This window comes from Myzus persicae, unplaced genomic scaffold (assembly GCF_001856785.1).
Source record: "Myzus persicae strain clone G006 unplaced genomic scaffold, MPER_G0061.0, whole genome shotgun sequence".
Classification (NCBI taxonomy): domain Eukaryota; kingdom Metazoa; phylum Arthropoda; class Insecta; order Hemiptera; family Aphididae; genus Myzus; species Myzus persicae.
The window spans coordinates 116,172-138,736 of NW_019103622.1; the positions used below are offsets into that span (position 1 = coordinate 116,172).

The window sequence follows — 22,565 nt, forward strand, 5'->3', positions numbered from 1 at the left end:
ATATACTAATATAATATTATATACATGGAAATGATGAATATTATAAATATTATGTATATTATACAACAAGAAAAAAAAGCTTAGTACAGAATCTCAAGGTAGACTAAATATCACTCAAGAGGACGGCACAAGAGTGGTTATACCTTTCGCATTTACATAATATAATTAAATATTTTATGAATGTAACCACTTCATCCCAAAATATTTTATAGTTGCTCCACTGCAGTTTACGCGCGTCCGTAGAAGCGTTTATTAAAAGCTTTTTCGCGAGGGCAAGAATTGTTGCTAAAATATATAAAGATTATAGTTCATAATCCTACAGTTTTTACAACCAAAAACCGAAGAATCCCTTCAGCTGTATAGTGGTTAAAATCAAAATCAAAAATATTATATTGTAAACACGATCACACATGCAGGGAAGTAGGTATCCTATAGGTACGTCAAAATATCCCGTAATCCATTGAGGCAGGTTGTTGGGGGTGCAGGAAAACTGTTTTGTTTATATTGAAATATTGATGGAATTGCACCAAATGAATGCGCCCATAATAAATAATAATATTATACAAAAAAAATAAATACCAAGTACTCCAGATACAATTCCGATTGTATGTAAGTATAACACTAATTTTGTGAATATAGAATAAATGTTAATAATTGGAATAATAGATGATGATTCGTCTAATGCTCGCACATAATAATATTACGTTGGTATATTATATTGTATATTTTTTACACTACAACTACTACAAAACACTGTCAAAAACAAAATAACAGCCCAAATCCAACCTGTATCTGTGTAGGTACCGTATTTGTATTATTTCACACGGCTAATTTTTCCGTATTTTATTTTTATTTCCTCCTGAAAATTGAAAATTGTTGTAGGCGCATCATCTAGTTCAAAAAGTAAAATGTCTTCATTGTTGCGTATATTTCCTCGTTTCAATATAATAGCTATCGATATACATGTCTATTCCAGCTAAGTGGTTATTCGTCTAAAAACGAGTAAATAAGGTCTTTCGAACAATCGTATTACTGTTGTACGTATAACATATAAACTCTGAGGATATATTATGTCAAAACTCAAAAGTGGATTGTGTTGATCCAGTAAATTATCTTGCAATAATGGAACGAACGGAAATAAATGCGTTTTATTTTGACGTTTTTTTAGTATAGTTTTATTTTTATGATATTTTACAGTCAATATTTAAATAGGCATAATAATTATTTAACATTTTTTTCCGATAATAGAAAAACTCATTTTAAAGTCTAAGCAACACATGATATTGTAGGTAGATAAACTAAATTGTATCTATGAGCATTTAAAATTCTTGTCTAGTTTATTTATCTTTGTTTATTTATTTTTTTTTGTTACAGCTTCAACTGCTAAGGTTATTAGCTTACAAAAATAAATATTATTAATGCTACAAAAGGATATATTTTATAGTGTAGTGAATAAATTGAGTACATATTAATTGTTTGTGTAAAGGGAACAATATTCTTAAGGTTGTCTTCTTGTGGATTGTTTTATTTATTTGACATTATTCTATTTTCTGTATAATATATATTATAATTGTCATTTATTATTGTCTTAGATTTTAATACAGTGTAAGTAAAAATATAATGTTCAAAATGACAAGAAAACGTTAGACTAAAAAAGACAACTAAAACAATATCTAAAAAAGTTCCTAAATACTTAAATCATAAAAAATTAAATGATATGAATAAAAATATTTTACACTTAAATTAAATAAACTTAAACATAAAATATTTGAAATAAACAAGTGTAGTTGTAATTGTGCTATCATTCTCAGGTCTCAACTATTATTGAGATTTGTGTTTTGTGGTAAGTGCCTACGTCATACACATGGGTATAATAATTTTCTAGCTTTGCTGTTTCAAAAGGTACCTATATATAATGTATTCAACAAAAATTGTAACTAATTTTATGACTTCAATTTATACTATAAATAGAAACCCTCATCTGACAGTCGTCCATCTGAAAATCCATCCTCATAAATTCTCTGGTAACTTATTTTTACCTTTGTTATTGTTAATTATGGTTTATAAGAATAATAAATGTATTGTTCTATTAAAAAATTGTTAAGATCGAGAAACAACCGAAATCAGAGTGGCTATACATTATATTCCTAGATAAGAAATCATATTTTCAGGGAAAAAAAAAGAAAAACGTTGACTGTTTAATATTATTATTATATTTTCAATTTCCGAAAACATAAAATAATAATAACATTTTAGCTAGGTAAAGTAATATCGAAAAATGAAAACCACATTGCATATAGCCAAAATTCTCCTCATTTTATATGGTGAAAAATTGGTTTCTTATGTTTAGCCGTAAACTTTTTGGTACTATCCCACGCAAAACAGCTTTTCTGTATAATTTCCTAAATCTTAGACAACTCTCAACAATATTGAAGTTTACGTTACTTTAGATTAAATTTTTGTTAAATGTAATATGCTATATAGTGAGATGTCGACAATTATTGGTAATATCGTTTTAATTCAAATAATGAGCGGGAGTGATGTAGTTAGGCTTTTTTACCTCATCTATATTTTGATGAAAGTAAAAATGTTTCAATCTTTAACTATGAGAGTGGTTACTGGTCAAAAATCTGATCTAGTTGACATTTGGTTAAAAGAAAAATGTGCAGTACTTTTTAAATTAATCAGGAAAGTGATATTTTTATGCAAAACCCGATTACGATAAATCTAATTTGTTTTTTATTGTTCTTCAAAAATGAATAACTCTAGAGACTTAAATTGTTCGATAAATGTTCTTATTAGCATTTTCTATATGCAAATATAATTTTTAAAATGTTTTGACTCTTACTGTGTAATTTATAAACATTTAATTTTTTAAGTTTTATTTCGATTTATGCAAGATAACATTTTTGTTGATGAGTAAAAATGGCATGCAGATATGCTAGTTATTTTATAGTTAAAAATTGTATACCATTTTTAATATTAATAACTTGGGCTTGGTAATTAATAACAAGGTTCTTCTTAAGTTATTCTTACAGACACATAAAAATCTAAAAAATAAATGTATGTATTCACCATTTTATTTTATACTTTTTTCGACATAATCTGATTTTCAAACAAAACATTTTAACTATTTTGTTGTAATTTAAAAAATATTATTCATAGTGACTTGAAACTTTTTGAAAATTACTTGCATATATACAATAAACACAGTGTCGTTTTCAAAATATTTAAATTCATTTTAAGATTTATATACACCGATCTATGCATACCGTTTTTTTGAAAATCTATAATGATATTTAAGTGAATTGCAATAATGTATTATAAAAAATATTATTAATTAGTATAATATAGGTGTACTTTGTACGATTAGTGAATGACCTTTTGTATTACGTACTATTATGCAAATATGTAGATTACTAACATAAATATAAATATAAAATAAATATAGTAAGAAATATAGGCTGACAGCCTGTCCCCGATCAGAATCGTTTTTCGTATTAATAATGATTTATCATTGAATTCAAATTTGACACATTCATTAGGAGGTACACTCGACACTTTCTTTACTCTAGAACGACTTCCTCTGTTTTTTTAAGCTTGTTTTTGTATGATACATGTAAATGCTATGCAATATTGGAAATGTATAAATCATAAATGCAATTTATAGTACCCTAGCGATTCATTTTTCGATATAGATAAATGAGTTTTCTGACCACAAATCGATTATATTTTATAAATTACCCGCTTGTGCTACTCAGTTATTGTCAATAAGCCGACAGCAGCGCTATTTTTAAAATAAAATACATTTCTGCCAAATAATAACTTTATGTTAAATCGTATTTTTTTTTTTACATTTTTGCTGTACAAATGGTAATGAGGTTGTGTCTAAAACGACAAGTATGACACAATATAATATAAATAATGATTTAATATTAACATACCTAGTTATAAAGTGACTTTAAAAAAAAAACGTATTTAAATCCGGAATTCAACACGCTCAGAGAGTTTTCCTCACTTATTTATATTTGACATTCACGCATGATGTATTAAAGGTGTATTTTATGTAGGTATATAGGTATAGTACCTATGGTATTAAAATTATTTCAAAGACTTACACATAATACTTCAACATATTATAGTTTAATATTTATATATTATAACATAATATATATATTTTTGAACAGTGTTATATTTTTTTCAAGTAACTCTAAGTTCCTTTACTAGATTCGTTAGATTGAATCCGGTACTTTTTTAAGAGTCATTTCGTATTTAATCATGAATACGTTTTCACATTATTTCTCGATTTATTAAAATCTTTAAATCTATTCATATACATTTAATTATTAATGTTGTCATTTTTTTAAAAAAATGTACAAACAATAGTATCCATCTATATTTTTACTATATAAAGTTATACCTAAAGTAAACACGAGGTGTACCAGGGAAGTTAAGCATTTTAAATGTTCCTATAAATATGTGTTCACTTTACAGAAAACCTCGATTCATACAGCCATAAATCGTAACCCAGGCAATAAATTTGATAAGAATGATTGTGTCTACAATTTAATATAACAATTTAAATGATCGCACTGTATAGAATATAGATCCATGTTTAGTTTAAATATATTTCTACATTACATCGTTTAAATCTAAATTTCAATAATTACATTTAAAACTTTATCTAATTTGTTTGAATATTAGATTCTAATTGTTTTTAATTTCTGCAATATCTATCCTTAGTTATATTCTGTACACATATTGCATATAATATAATAAACATCTTATTATTATATATATTCATTATTTCAATAACCATCGTTAGTTATACATTTATAATTGATAATATTATGATACTTTTTAACCACCAAATTGTTTTTAAATAAAACAACAAATAAAGCAAGTGTATAGATTAACATTTTGAATAACCTTAAATGTTTGTTTTGTTTTTCAAACTAATGAAATAATATAAGTTTCAGAAAAAAAACAAATTTGCTGATGTTGTGTATAAAAATATTGGGTACTTACATAATGTACAATGTAAAGAACAATTCCTAATATTATATCAATCTTGATGTTATTTGGTTAAAATAAAAGTGGCACTGAACACGTTTTCTATTTATTTGAATAAATTAGTATACGTGCATTTAGTATTATAGAATATAATCGATCGTACAATTATTTTTTTAATCTAATCGTATTTTTTTACGAACACGCATGTGACTATAGTGGTGTATTCACGTGTTCCGAGACTATCAAAAATATTTGCGTTAGTTATTTTCTTCGATGAAAATTAGTACTGTGGAAAAACTAAAAAATCCAATGTACTTACAATATTTTGGAGCAAGATAGCCTGATAACAGTAATAATGCAACATAGGATTCAAAACAATGTATACCTCTGATAACATCATTGGTGATTCATAATTACTAATTTGTAGGAATAAAAATATTTAGATAAATAAAAAAATTCGATTTTAATAACTTAAAACCACCGGTAATGTTGCTGGTCCATTTGAAGGTACTTATTCTAAATTTTACCTACCGGGGAAACTTAAATAAAGCGCCACTGCCCACATCATTTAAAAGTTCTCTAGTACGTTTAATAAAACCAATTATTTGTATAGATTTACATAATGGCGATTATGTCTTAAATACGTGGCCTCTGGTTTAAAAAAAACAAAGATTTAAATTTATAGTTTATCAACTATTGTGTATATATTCAGTCAAAATAAACTCAAATCGTTGAAATGGATAATTGTTTCAAATTAACGCTAATGTTAAAATAATAAATGTGTATAATTCGTGTATTTTCTTAGTTGAATGTAATAAAGTTTTTGTTTAATGATCAGTTATGTCGACATCGTCGAACCACAAATAAAATAACATCGGACTTTGGGTTGTAATTTATAATCATCTAAGGATTTAATAGAAAGAAAAAAAACTTTAAATCATTAGTAAATAGAAGTACTTACTTTTGAAAAGTTACCAGAAGTATCATTTACGAACAAAGACAAAATATTAGAGCCAAATGAAGCCCTTAAGAAACACCTGCGGCTACAGAAGGGATATAATAAGGAGCAGATAAATACTTTTTATTATACGTAATAAATTGCCTTTTGCCTGTAAAATAAGAAGTCAGCCATGGAAGTGAAGAATTTCTTATACCAAGAATGGAGTAATTATACAGAATCAAAAGTTTTTAAATTGTTGGTGAAAAAGCATTTACTTGACGAACCATAAACATATGAATATCGGTATAATGTACTTGTTCTTAAAACAATACATTTCGAACAGTCGATCAACCACGTTCAAAACCATGCTGTCACAGTACTTATATTATAGTGCTGTGCAATATTATACTTGGAACCTGAATACCTACTGGTATATTAATCTTCCGATTAATAGTCTAGGGTTTTTTAGGAACATTCGTTAGCCGAGTTCAAAATTTCATTAAATTTATTCGAATACCTTCTAAATTTGGAGTATTTCTTAAAAAATAAAAACTGCAATATGTAGTCAATATAATCCAAAAATTATTCATGACAAATAAATGCTTGAGTTTTGTAATTTTTTGATTCGTAGGTAAGACTATAAATATTAATTAAGTAACGTTATTAGTATTATTGAACTACCATGTATCATGATAATAATATTATCTGCTATAATTATTATATTTAAATTGTATTGTATTATAAAATATATTGGACAACGATTACATTCATACTTTTTATCAGAGTAATGACTAACTATTATTTAATATGTATTATGTCTAATTAATAATTATCATCATCGTTGAGTGTATGAATGGGTGATTGGTAGAACAACTCATATTTTTGAATTGATGAATATTATCGTCAGATAGAATTATATAGATTATAACTATAAGTGCTCATGAAGTTATATGCCCAATAGTATAATACACCCCTTATCATCAAATTAATAATTCAATTTAAAAAAAAAAAATGGACAAGTAGGAAACCTCTCTGCTGTATAGTAGGGTTCGAGTGTAGGTACCTCGTCATTCAGTTGCTCACTGCTGTAATGGGTACCGATGTTAAATTTTAATTCAATAATAAATCATTGCATATGAAAAGCGATTCTATGTCAATACATTCATCATGCCACTTTAGAATTGTATAACTTTATACCTAATAAACTAAAAGAAACTATCAAAATGTTTAGTTTTAGTCTTGACATATTAAGTTCTCAGATAAACTTTTAAAATATTAATAGTATATACTCTCATAATATTTATTTTGATGTTGTGATTCACGGATGTGAAGGTGGGACATAAATGAACTCAATTGAAGACAAATATTGTAATTAAAATACTCGTGGAAGCAAAATAGTTATTTATTTAACCATTTTTAGTTACAAATAAAACTGTAGATTTAAACAACAGTAGTAACCTATTTAAGTTTTTATGTATACTAATACTTTGACCAGACAACATTAAACTTAAATATGTTGTTTTTATTTAGATACCAATGTTTTCAAACATCCTCTTTCATTTATGGAATAGGTAAGATTTTACTTTAAGCATTTTTTAAATTTTAATTTAAAGAAATATAGAATTTGTACGAATTTGCACCGGTATAATGAGTAATAACTAATTAATAGGTATATAATAACAGATAAGAAAATATTACAAAACATGGATATCAGTCCTGTTTGGGAAGTCATTATCAATACTAACTCCATGTATGAGAGTGTAAGATGTGAAAGGGGTGATTGGTATAGTTGTGTTTTGTTTTTATTTTTAATGTAATATATAGTTAAAGCAAAATATCTCAGTACAATATTCCCAATTTTAAGTTTTAGTCCTGCGGAATGGAATTTCGTAATCTTATATGCGGAGAAAACCCATAAAAACAGAAGAGGTATTAGGTGAACTCGTGTCTTTTGGACAAGATAATATTATATAGTATCAAAAGTACCCTCTGTTTACTTTTCAAAACTAATTTCGATGCGCCAGGATGTAACTTTCGACACGTACATTCATTTCGTGACACAGGTCATGATGAAAATATACAATGATCATCGCTGCTCACCCGGGTGCAAAGTGTAGGTAAATCATTGAACTGTGTTAGGCCGTTCGTTATTATTCTAATTTTAATTTCTTTTTTCGATTATATATTGCTTAGTCAAACATTAGCTATAGTTAAAATTATTATAGTTATTATTTTAGCTATAACATTATCTACAGCTACTATAGTATCATAAATGACCAATAAGCATATAGGATACTTGTTAAATAGTGAAATTCAACATTTTTGTACTCCAAATACATTTGATAACTTAAATACTTGGCTATATTATGTAATTGTATAATTAAGAATTTAAACTAATAATAACAAAAAAAAAACAAGTACACTTTTATGCTAAATTCTATAGGGCTTAATCTAATTATGTTTGTCCTTGCTCAATTTACAATATTTGTGTAGAAAAAAACCTTAGGTACACCTGAACAAATTCTGGTCTGAAGAGCTCTATTGACAAGTAGGTACTTACCTATTTAGGTATTTATGAAATATTAATTTGACTATTTCTTAAATGTATTCATTTGATTAGTATTTAAATACTTATTGGAAAATATATTGACATACTTTTTTATCCAAGTATTTCTATACATATTTTAAATATATTTTGTAATTATTTATAACAATCGCGGATGGTAGAAAAAAACGTTTCTGCTCTAATGTCCTTTACTTGAGTGATTTTTAAATAACAAAAATAGGTGGTTCACTTTGTGTTGTTTGTCAAAACCTAAAGGGCTAACCTGAGGATGATGTGGGGGATCTTCAACATCCCTAAGTCACTATTATTATTTGTTTCAATTATCATGCATTAACACGTACTCATGGTTATAATATGTAGAATTTGAATCACTAAATTATATATATGTTTAAAAATGTCCCTCTAAAAATGGAACATGAGACGCCCTTGTAATTTTCCTGCCATTTAGTTTTACTCATTTTTCGGATTACCTGGAATGTTGTTTGTATTTGAATTGCAACGTTTTTAGGTCCATGCATTTAATGGACACAACTAGTAGATCAATTTCCTAAAAACAAAACTCTTATTTATTATTTGCTTTAAATATTATTATAGAGATGACTTTTCGTGAAACAGAAACGGATGTTGAAAAATAACATTGTGGATTAACAAAATTATCAAATGTACGAATACATAATGTATAAGCATGGGTTTATAGACTAATATAGTTTATGAAATATTAATTCTGTGGAAGTCCAATTAAACTTTATAATTATGTGAGTATGACATAGACATAATATCGTATATGCATACATATACATAAATGGGCAATATTTACTATTAATACATTAATACATTAGTATTAATTCGATAATCCAATTGGAATAAAATATAATAAAAATAAGTCAATCATGACTTGATCAGAATCAAAGATACGTAACAGGTACCTAACAAGAAGACTCATAGTAGAATATATAATTTCTAATAAATATATTATGTTGCTTAAACAGTTATACTTAATAATTTACTCAAACTATAATAAAATATATCTGTTTTACAGTATACTTCTGAACTATGTTCGAGTGATACTTCCATAAATATTGGATAGTGGTAAAGCATACAACAACAATGTTGACATTATATTTTGATATTATTTCAGAGATTAATACATAGTTTATAAGCACTGTGGTAAACTACAGTGACCGGTGAGTGCAGGCTAAGTCGAAGTCAAAATAACTTCTTAGTTACTTATCTATATTATACTGACCAGGTGGCCAACTGTGATATTCTATAGGTCTCTTCGAGAAAAATGAAACTATATCAACTATATATTACCCATGTCCCGTGTGCTGTAAAAAATGAAACAATCATTTTTTTTTCAAACAAATAATAAAATATTATAATATCTATGCACTTAGGTACTTCAAAAACACGTATACGGTATATTATTATTACTAGTAAACTTCCTTTAAAAAACAAAACATAAAAGTATGTATATTTGTTGTTTTATCAAGTGCCATTGTATAATGCTATATTATATATCCATGTAGGTAAGTACATAGGTATATAATTTATAAATGTAACTATAAGAAGTAATATAATCATAAATAGAAATATATAGTGAAACACATTATTCACATTACTATATCCATAGCACTGGTTCTCAAACTTATTTTCCTCGTGGCACATTATTATTATTAGGTACCTACTAAAAGTTGTGACATACTTTCGTTAAGCATTTTTTTCTTCTCAATAACAAGTATTTTTTGGTCCGGGAAAAAAACGCAGCAAACCAAACGAACATTAAAATATTCGCAATCAAATATTGAAGTATATATTTTTATTATTTTTTTATAGTTATTATTGTTTTCTAAAATAATTACATCTCGAATAATATTGAAATTTCTAAAAAATTATTCAAATTATCACAGTACACCCTTTGGGAAATACTGATACATAAGTAATAACTAATAATAGATAAGAAATCAATAGTTCATTAAAAGTGTTTACAAAATAAAAATAATAATTAAACTATTGCGAAAAATAAAATATCAGGTCCTATTTCTTGGCCAACTAAAAGTCGTCAGAAATTCATACAAATGTATGCAACTGACAATAAAATAGCATGCCATGGCTCAGCGTATATGACTAAATAGTTGTAATAATTAATAATTAGATTAGTAGGTAGTAATAACAGTTTTTATTTTTTTTTAAGTTTTCCTGATAAAGTCATCTAACTTTTTCATTACAGTATTTTATTAATAGTAGTTAGTAATAGTTATGAGTTTAAATAATAATTTTACATAGGTAATATATTATTTTCATTAATTAAGCAGTTAAGGCATATTTCTTAATTTAATCGTAATTTACGTGCATGTAATAATAAATAATATTTATTACACTGTAATATAAAATATTCGTGTAATACAATATTTAGGTTGTTCAACAAAACTTTGTTGAAAACAATAATTTATCGTACATTATTCAGTAAAATATTATTTTATCTTTTATTAATTAGGTATTTACAATTTTATTGTACATCTCCATTAGGCCGTGACTGTTAACATTATTTTTATTATTTTTCGTTTTATGCGCCACAGTGGAACACGACTACATATTATTATTGCAGTACGTGTGACGGTTATCAATTTATTTGTCTACTTTTGTCAAAATATTATTTTCCACGCTTGACATTATTCGTACGTACAATATATAATATTTGACACTTTTTAGTAGCCGTTTTTGTCTATTTTTGTTCCTATATTATATAACTTCCGAACACGGCAAAACTTGAACACCGAACATAATGCAGCGGAAATTTCAGAAATTATCATAAATACAATATTGGAATATTAGTTATAATTATAATACATAGTATATCATACATGCATGAATGAAAACGAACGGAATCTTGACCTTTCAACCATAAAACAACAAGAATATCCTCGTTAGACGCGCATTCGGGCGAAATCGTATCAACAGCATAAGTAAAATAATGTTGGATGTGAAAAAGGACAGATGGTCGAGTATAGTGATCGAGATTAGGGATTTGATAAACGATTAAAGCCCAGTGCAATCAATCAATGTTGTCAGGATAGAAGATTGGACAACAGGGAGATGTCTACGAACTATGACATCGGCGCAAGAACTATAATTCAAAACCGCACAGACGATTGAAAGTGTAATACGATTTCTGGTTCAACGCTAACGCATTACAAGACTAAATAAATAACAACAAAAACGTACAAATTAATTTTTCGTTACATTTACAACGATGTAAAGATATTTTATAAGCGGGTGGTTTTTCCATCTGAAAAATTATGTTCTTTTTTCTAATCATTAAAAGTTAAAACATTTAAACCTCTATACAAGATTTAGCAATACTTAAAGTATAAGTAGTTATATGAGGAATATTGCACTAAATTTTCAACATTTATGAAGAACAAACATTTTTTATCAACATCCATCGCAAAAAAGCTAAAAACGAATTCAAAATTCAAATCTTTTATTTAATCTAAATATTTGGACAACTTAATTTTAAGTGAAAAATTATAATTGAATTCAAATTGAAATGTTTCAAGATTATAAATTATGATTAATATGTTTCAAATCACATCAAAATAAATAAAATCGTTAGAGAAAAAAATCATTATTTTTTTACGTTTGAATAAACAATTCCGTCAAAATGTTAACTTCAAAGCTTATAAAAAAAAAAACAATTTGTATTTTTGATGTTTTTAAGCTGTTATAAAAGAATCTTTCAAGAGACCTTGTATTACATTTACTAACTATTTGATCTAGGAACATTCAACATCAATCAAATAAAACTAAGAAACTTCGAACATTTCAAATATTCACAAATGGCCCAAAGAGCCAAAATGTTTTTAAAATTATGAAGCGTTTAGTTAGTATTAATATAATTAATATTTGGAGAACATTTCAAGCATACGTTTATACATTAACTTAAAAAACATATATTAATAAACTGTTTTGAAATAGGCATTACCTATCTCACGTTAGTATAATGTTTAAATATTTGTTATTGTTTCATACAATTTTAATTAATTTTGATTCAGCTTAATTGTGATTATCATCTGAAATCGTAAACAATTTTTCAAGTTTAGACCGTCTAATACTTTTTGGTTATATTAAGCCAGGCCAATAATTGTATCACGCAGTACGCACTGAGACCGCAGGCTGTCCATCATGGGGTATGGAGTAAAATATTTCATGTTTAATATGAAGATTGGTGGGTTAGGTATAACTTATAGCTAATATAGTCATCAATTTTGGTATTAAATTCATAATTTATAATTTAAGTAAAATGTTAGGCATATAGGCGTATAGAGAGCATCTGAAAAAATGTTAAGTCATCGGTAAATATATCAAATTTCAAATTTCAACTAAAAATAGCATCAACCAACAATTACCTCCCTCCCCTGATATTTACCACTGAAAAATATAAAATATCATTGTTAATTTAAATTAAGTTGTTTAAGTTTTCATTTAGTTCTTACCTAGGTAAAATATAATTGTTGTTCAAAATGTGTATGTATAAGTAGGTACTTACATATTCATATTTTTATCAGGTAGTAATATTACGTTCAATACATTCAATTCATTCAAATAAAAATGTTCAATTTTATGAACATAAAATTATGTAAAAATTAATTTGTAAAAATAATCAATAAAAACCGAAACACGTTCATAATTTTTATGAATTTATAAGATAAAACTAATTATTATTTATTTCCAATTCCTAAGTAATTGTATAAACAACTTAAAAATCTTACAATTTATGGAAAAAATTTTGTATTTTTTTTTATTTTTAAGCAAACTGTCGGTGGCATCTGTGGCTGTTGGACATGACATTAAATGTAAATAATTTAATAATCAAAATTACGTCAGTGTACCTACTTAATAAAAAGTGAGTTTTAATTCCTTATAAATTTAACGTAGAACCTGTACACTATACAGTATTTACATTTTAAAAACATAATAAATGTTAAAGAAAAATATATTTTTTTGGGTGGAAAATAAAAGTACCTACGAAAATTGTTGTAATAAAAGGTGAATTAAAATTGGTTTCTTTAAGAATTAATGAATGTAAAAAAGCGAATGGTAGATATACATTTTGGTTATAATGAACGTGAACTCGTACGAGTTGGTTTTTAAAAAAAAAATCTACAAACGCTTTAACATGCTGGAAATAAAATATATGTATTATGAACTTTAAGTGAACAATAAAAAATTGTATAATAATTTTAGTGTTCATATAAAACGCATGAAATACTTATTAATGTCGTCAACAAAACAATCCTGATGCAGAAATGTATAGGTATACTGCAGTATACAATTTTCTTAAATTATAAATGTATAAGTGCTTCACGTTATAAGTTACTGATTTTATTGTTTACATAATTCATTTTAATTATGAAAGTAAGTGCCTCCTTATCAAAAATACTATACCTAGATATTAATTTTTTAATACCTCTTCAGTGCAAATTTGAATTGGTTTTTCAAGTGAAATTATCTAAATAGTATCCAACCCATTTAACTTAATATAGTATTTTTATAAATTACTTTAAATTTATTATGCATAATACATACCTATAGGTATTTAAATCAATAAAATATTATATTGTTTTCGAGATAAAAAAATAAATATGCACTTTAAAAAGTATTGTTTATTAGATAACAATATACAATATTTTACATTAAGACGTATAAATATAGTTTATGATACTGAATTATTAAATAATTATGATATTTTAAAAAAAATCAGAATTTATCTATAAACTATGAAATATTTATCATAATAACAATCCAATTCTTCCTAAACAATTATTATAATAAATCATAGACAATCACAGCATAATCGATTCTACGAACTGCTGTTATAATGTTATAACCCTTCTATAATAATAATAAATAGGGCACAATCGTATTAGATATGTGTACACAATATTATATTTATAAATTTATAATATACAGCTGAAATTTTTTTAATCTTTCAAAGATGATCTTTTATAATAATATTGTGTACTGTGTGCTATTGAATAATTTATAATAATATGTGTATGTTTAGATTATACGTTTAAGCCATCACACCGTGTTAACGTAAAAACGTCAATGTCTGCATGTCACGACCGCTAACGTCAGTAGTATTTTAAATAATACATAAGCAATATTCGACCGTCACTGCAGCAACTATAATATATAATGTTGTCTACATTTATTACGATCAAGCCCCTGCACATATAAGATATAAGACAACCGATTGTAGAATAAAAAGTGTATACAAATACTAACATAGCCATCGACCAGCTTAAATAATTAATAAAAAAAATCAGTATATAGACTTTTCAACAATATAAAACAAGGGGGGTGGGGGATTTTATTTATTTATATAAAAAAAAAAATTAATACCATATTACCGTGATGGTTATAAAGGGTAGAAAATAAGTTATATAGGTAGAGCTATTTTCTTTTCAAACTGTCGAATTAAAATTGTTTTTACAATCTTTAAAATATAATAATAACAGTGCAATCAGTTCTATACCGAACAAGGCGTGAGCGCATCACAGAGTTTATCGACATTTCAGGCCGTTCATTTTTAAAAGTTTTCTCAGTAAAAATCATCCCCAAAATTGTTAAACTTGATATGTATATTACTTCACGTCATCTGCCCTAGGAATAATATTATAAGCCTAATAACATATAATGGAAACAACAGATAAAATGGACAAGAAAAAATAAACTAAAAAATATTTTTTTAAATGTCTCACGTCCAATCATTAATAACAGAAGTAAAACTGTACTATGTACATCACATACGTCCTACAAGTTTATGCATTAAGCATTTTGATATATATTTTATACTCAGTGAAATGATACATCTAAAACTTTTGACGTTTGCAAAATGACAACACGTAATATTGTGATTTTCGTTTATTTCAATGTGATAGGTACATCACAAATATTCAACTCATAACATAAAGGTAAATTATATAACCTTATATTATAGTTTTTAGTATCGATGACTTGAGAAGAATAAAAACACTTAGTTTATAATAATACATGGTAGCTTAACTTTAGTATTGAAACCCTTTTTTATACTTACATAGTATAATTAATTCGTAATATAAAAATATAATTATAGGTGCTTTTGTCATATTATTTTTTATAGTTTGAATTCAGAGGCACAACTAGGGCTAAAATGTTGAGGGAGGCTGTGACCCCCACCTGATATATTACATGAAAAGTAACCAGAAATATAATTTCTCTAAGAACAAATATTGTCATACAGCTAATGATATTTACCATTTTTATCATTCATAAATTCATCAATATAAAATAATTATAAACTTAAAATATTAATTTTTAATTTAATTTTTTTCCAACAAAAATATAATAACTACAGTTGACTTTCAAAAGGTTATATTAATATTTTCGAAAACAATTAAATATTCGAATAAGAATTATTCGTTTGGACTGTTAACAAATACATCAATGTATTTTCATAATAACAAACTATTTATCTGCAGTAAATTTATGCGTTATTCTAAAAACAATGTTTTAGTAAATTAGTTAAAATAATACAAACATATATTATAGGACTTAGTCACCTTTCTTCCACAAAAAAATTAAATACCTATTCAATCGATTAATAGATCTATATTAAAATAAATACCTACTTGAAAAACAAAATGTAATAAAAGTTTAAATTGCAACAGATTTTAATAATATCTAAAGAATTTTGTAGTGGAATAAGTCAAAAATTATATTAATTAGGTAATGCCCATTTTTATAAGTCTAATACTGATTTAACATTTGTGTCCACAGACTATTTATCTGCAGGAAATGTAAACTTTATTCTAAAAACATTTTTTTTAGTAAAATAGATAAAACAATGCTCAGATATATTATGAGAACAGCCCTAACAAAATAAAAAACCTGCTTTATCATTTCACTTGTGCACTAATTCCATGTAATATAGCGAACAAAAACATTTGTCATTTATCATACTGATAATAGAACTGTAGAATCACATAAGCTTCACCGTTTGAAAGTCAGGCAGCTATATTGTGTTATCTTTTTTGAACTTTGAAAGCAATAATTATGATTTATGAGTTATGACTGTCCAGAGATGTCAATCGCTTTAAGTCGTTTTATATTCTTCCTTCTGGTGTTTACGTTTAAAATCGAAATATGATGTTTAACAGATATAGTAGGTAAAAATTTGATGAATGGTACATAATAAGAATGCTTAATATTATTTAAATTAGTGATAGTGTTAAATTACTGTTCTAGTTGAATACAATAATAAGATACTAAGTATTTATAAGGGTGGAACTAAAGGGTTTCTGTCCACTCCACTAAGAGAAAAAAATGAATAATTTTTTTGTGGGGCTTTATATTTTTCAGATTTCTTCAAACATACTGAAATAGTGTATATTATTATTTAACATTTAGTAAAATCAGTGTTATATTAAAAAAGTTATTAATTATTATAATTTTTCATTTGTTTCACTACATTACAACAAAGTTCCATACTTCAAGAGACTCCTAAAATCTGTTACTATTAAATCTTTCAATAAAGTTGTTATTTAAAGTAGGTAGGTACTTATTTTAGTATCAATTGAATACTAAAAAGTGTTTTTATTCTCATATTAAATAGTAAACATTATGATAATAATCATAGACCATAATGGCTTTCATTTTTATGTCACAAAAAAATCTCAACGGGTATACACTGTATATATTTTCAACAGAATAATATAAAATATGCACCCCTATAGTAATAATTATTCAAATTTTAAAATGAATTAAATAAATTTCATAACAATATCTAATGTTATGATTTTTAATCTTATTTATACAAGAACAAGGCCTCAAAGTAAAACAACGTTTACTCTCGAGGAAACGTCGATAAAAATGTTATTATAATATTAATAACAATTATTGTTTTGTTTGATGGCATTCCGCTGTATAAAGGTTATTAATCATAAAAAAACAGTAGCAATCTTACGATATAATATAATATCAGAAAATTCGTGAGGTACCCAAATTCAATGATAATAACATATTTATACCATTAAACAAAATTGTGTAAGGTGCTCCTGCTGCTGTCGGCTGACGGATATAAACGGCTAGAATATAGAGTTATCTGTGATAATTAACAGCATAAGTCGACAATTTATTATTTTATTTATTCTTTAAACCGATTGACCGAAATGCCATAAATAATAATACACCAATTAATAATTATCGTCATAAATCATTTCTAAAGAATTTAGAATATCAAACATTTTACCGGGAAATTGATTAGGACACTTATGTGAAAGTATAACCTCGTGAGAAAAATAGCAATTTTGATAAATACTATACATTTTACATTAAACACCGACATTATTAAAGAATAATCTACAATTCTGCAATATTTTAATTATTTCAAAATCAATTTTTTTAAACAATTATCAAAAATAGGCTTTTTTTTGGTTCTTCGCTGACATTATTAAGTATAATATTATATAAATTATACATAATATTCATTTCATATATTTTTTTTTTCACCTCATTTTAATGATAATCCGTGGCAACAAAATAGACTCATATTAAAATAAATAATGATACCAACCTAAAGTACCTACTTGAAAATAAAATACGAGTAGGTATAACTCAGACGCTGCTTAAAAAACGCAACGATTTCCTTTAAAATTGTCATCAACTCGATAATATGATGAATATTCTCATGTAACTATAATAACAAATATTACTACGTCGAATCAAATATATCAGATTGATAACGAATTTCAGTATAGTGCAGGTATCTACTTGGTAGGTATAGGTACCTATGCACGATTTCAATATTATTCATATTGGCTATTATTGCGTGTCATAATATTATATAGCTAAACCATAGTATTTTATATTGATTATTTTTGTATTGATATATAGATGATATTATATTATATCATTATTATTTTTGGTTCTTAGATTAAATTATAAGTACCGGTACTTGATTGTTAGTATTTCATAAGTCAGGTAGACAGACGGTCAAAGTCATATATATATTGTTTATGTGCTTTGTAAGCTTTGTTTATACAATTATACCCAGGACTTAAATTGTGTGTAGTAAGGAACTTTACATCATTAAAAAAATGTAAAAGCCTAAGTTTATTTTAATCGTATACATCATGAATAATTTTGTATTAACTAGTTATTTTTATTATTATCATAAATAATTTCTAATTAATTTACCATGAATTCACACACGTCATCAGTTTTAAATAATTTATTAAAACACCTTACACGTACTTACATGACCGATTTCTTTCTTTGTTTTTTGAAGAAAAAAATCAAATCAAATATACCTGTTTTTTTTTCATATTCTATTGGTGCCTATGGGTACTTAATTATTTTATATTACAATAAATGATATGTTTGTTGATAAATATACAGGTGATTCTTCTATCGTGAACCACTCATTATTCCAAAAAGTATTAATGTTTTTTGAAAATATTTTTGTTTCATGGTTTCAAGTCGTCACAAAACCACGTTTTTATTAAAAAATTATATTTTAAAATATTTGTTATCCTCATAATATTTTTGTTTTTTTTTTAAATTTTTTAAACTTACTACACACAATTTTAATTTCATCTTTGAAAGCATAATATTTTCCAAGGTATTTAGATATATAAAATCAAATCTAGGATTATATTAATTTTATGAGTTACAAGTATTTAAAGTTTAGACGAGCGGTGTAGAGGACTACATTTTGTGAGGTAACCGCTTACTACTCCACTCCGCTCATCAAAACTTTAAAGAACTATAACTCATACACTACTCGTCCTAAATTTAATGTACTCAAAATACTCAGAAAAATATTCTGCTTTCGAAGATTAAAATAAAACTGTAAGTAGTCATTCAAAAAAGTAAAAACTTAAAAATTATAAGAATAAAAAACATTAAAAATATAATTATTTTAAAAACCGCTTTGTTTTATAATAACTTGAAACCATAATAAAAATATTTTGAAAAACATTAATACTTTTTGAAAGGATGGTTGGTAATGGTAAAAAAAAAATAGTCGTATATGATACAATGTAGGTATTATAGCCTTATTGGACTTACCTAAATTGTATATTATATTATTATGTAACAAATAATTGGGCTATTTTGTAGCAAAATAAATAGTTAAGTGTTTAACATTTTCAGAAAATCATTTATTTCATTATTAGCTTTATAAACATAGAATAATATGCAAATATACTAAAAAAAAAACACAAACAATTTAAACATTTAGATTAAAAACGAATTTACTACTATTCAAGTTTTTTAATTATAAGGAGATTGATACGAAAAGCGTTTTTACAAGACGTATAATGTGAGAAATTATCTTTCTGTCACTATCTCAGACAAAAAATCATTTGCTACAAAATCCGAGCCCTAGTAATAAGCACAATAAAATATAATTGAAGTAAAATAAGTAAAGGAAGTCGGGGCATAACCGTACTACCTACTAACTTCAAAGAATTCTGAAACTTTTAATACACTTAAATTGGACTGTGTAATATTATATTATAAATATTGTTATCTTAAATAATGATCATACATTTTTAATAAATCTTAATATTAACTTTAAAAAAAATTCAATTTCTTAAAGTACTCACTAAAAAATACGATTTATAAAATACTAATTTTTAAGTTTATTACGTATCCTCACCTGATCTAATTCTGATTTCACCATACAAAAATGAAATACTATTTTGTCACAACGGTTTTGCCCCCGAAATGAAATTTCAAAGTTACAAGTATTACGTAAAAAGTATAAATAAGATTCCTAATAATCAAATTATTAAATAATCTATACTTCCTTTTTAGTAATTTGACATTGTTTTTTTTTTACATTAAACAAAATTAAGTATAATAATTTTTAATGAATAGTGATTATACATAATTTGTGATAATAGGAATTTGTGAGGGAATTTGTATAACAAATGAGGTTAAAAGTTATCAATAACAATAAACATATACAGTCATGGATAAATAAACATCATTAATTTTTTTCTATCTTGACTCAATGTTCAAAAAACCTTATCATACGGTATTGCCTTTCGTACGGAATTACCCCACTTTACCACTTTCCACTAGGTAATAGGTACTCTTCATACATATCCCACACAATATAAAAACAAATATAAATGTTTGTTTTTCCAAAATTTAAATTAGAATTATGACCTATCATAATAACATATACCTAAAATAAATGTAATTTAACACTCATTAAGACGTAATTGTACATTTGCACGTATTGCAGTAAAGATAAAAAAGGTAACGAATAAAAGTAAAACAAGGAGAGGCATGGACGGCTCAGGGATCATTGATGTTATCGGGATTCAAATAACTATGCCTATACAAGATCGTATGTCTTACCACGATATTGTCAAGTTTTTTAAATACTTAAATAATTGGTACGTTTTGTTTGTTGATTTTTAATTTTATATATCTATATGGTGCAAAACACAAATCCTAAGCTTACAGATTCATGTATAATTGTATGGAAAAATGTGTGGACACTTGTTACACTGAGATAAAAATAATATCAAATCAAATTGTAAAATTAGTTATACAACAGTCAAATCTTGGAAATAATAAATATTAAGGAAAACGAAATCAATTTTTTTATTTGAATGTGATTTTTTATGTTTTCAGACATCCTCTAGTAATTCGTATAGAAGACTGTGAAGAATTGATAACTTAAATCATATTTATTTCATTTAAACCTTTTTTATCTGAATTATTCTCACTAAACCAAAAAAACATTTGACTTATAAGCATCACCAAATATATTACTAGCTGATCCCGTGCACTTTGTTGCCCGTTAAAAATGACAATAACTCTATATGACTATATGAGACTCGATGGTGTTAATGCAAGCAGTCTTTTATGCCTACCTGCTGTATATTATTGAAATAATATGTTTTATATTTAATTTGATTGCGGACACGCCGATGAGCGGCTATAAGTGCAACTCATCCACCTTGGTAGGCAATGAGCGAAAATTCAATTGTATGCAAGCTTATACCTGATCTGCCCGATGAACCACTGAACCACTGCAGGCAACAATAAACAAAAAAACATAACCATTTCTACTAAATATATTTATATTTATCCTATAACCAATAGCAACCGAATATAAACAAATATTTTCTTCTTAAATCTTAAAATCTCTGAGCAACTCCCCGGGTCGGACCTATCGGGTCCAATTGTGAATCTAAACCATCCAGGATTGCGTCTTGTTAGATTAGTAAAATAAAATAAAATTCTACTCTCGCAGTTTTTCTGTAACGCTAACAACGGAAAATGGAAAATGAAGTCGTAATAATCGAATAATCATATTTCATATAGATAAAACCTAAATTTTATCTCTACTATCGACTATAGCGTTCTATGTAAAGAGAGGGTATTTAAGCTATAAATAAAATTGAAAGGAATAAAAACGATACGAAAATTATCACTTTACAAAATTTAAGATTTACTTTATATAGTGAAACATAATATTAATACCTAATATTCAATACACGACATATTTCTCCGTGTTGATCCATTGTTTTGGTGTTGGCCGGGGCCCCATTTAACGATTAATTATGTCATATGGACAATTTTATAAGCTAAAGCTTACTGTAGTTTTTTCAATTCGAAAAAAACATTCCGGAACTCAAAAAATAAATCATTAAAAAAAGGGTTTTTCCACAATTTTTTTCGTAAAAACCTTCTCTTAGCAATTACGAACAATTAAAAAAAAATTTGAGCCAAATCGGCCCAGCCGTTCTCAATTGATTTTTTGTTTTACATTTATATATATGTATATATATATATATTGTTAAAAAAAAGTGGGTAACCGCTCTACTGCACAATAGTTGTCGAGTCATTGACATTGAGTAAGTCATTGTAATGGATACTGGATAATATGTTGAATTTGACTTTAATGATAAATCGTTGAATACAAAAAAAAGGTTCTAAGCTAAGATGGTTTGTAAGCATATTATATAACTAAAATTA

At 25.9% G+C, this 22,565-nt stretch overlaps 1 long non-coding RNA gene across 1 annotated transcript in view; it reads right to left on the minus strand.

The window, feature by feature from the left end:
- Positions 1–22,565, minus strand: part of LOC111034938 — a 46,949-nt gene that overhangs the window by 17,992 nt on the left and 6,392 nt on the right. Inside the window, exon 2 of the long non-coding RNA XR_002604598.1 lies at positions 8,990–9,066. This is a non-coding gene — a long non-coding RNA (uncharacterized LOC111034938). The remainder of the gene's footprint in view (positions 1–8,989; positions 9,067–22,565) is intronic.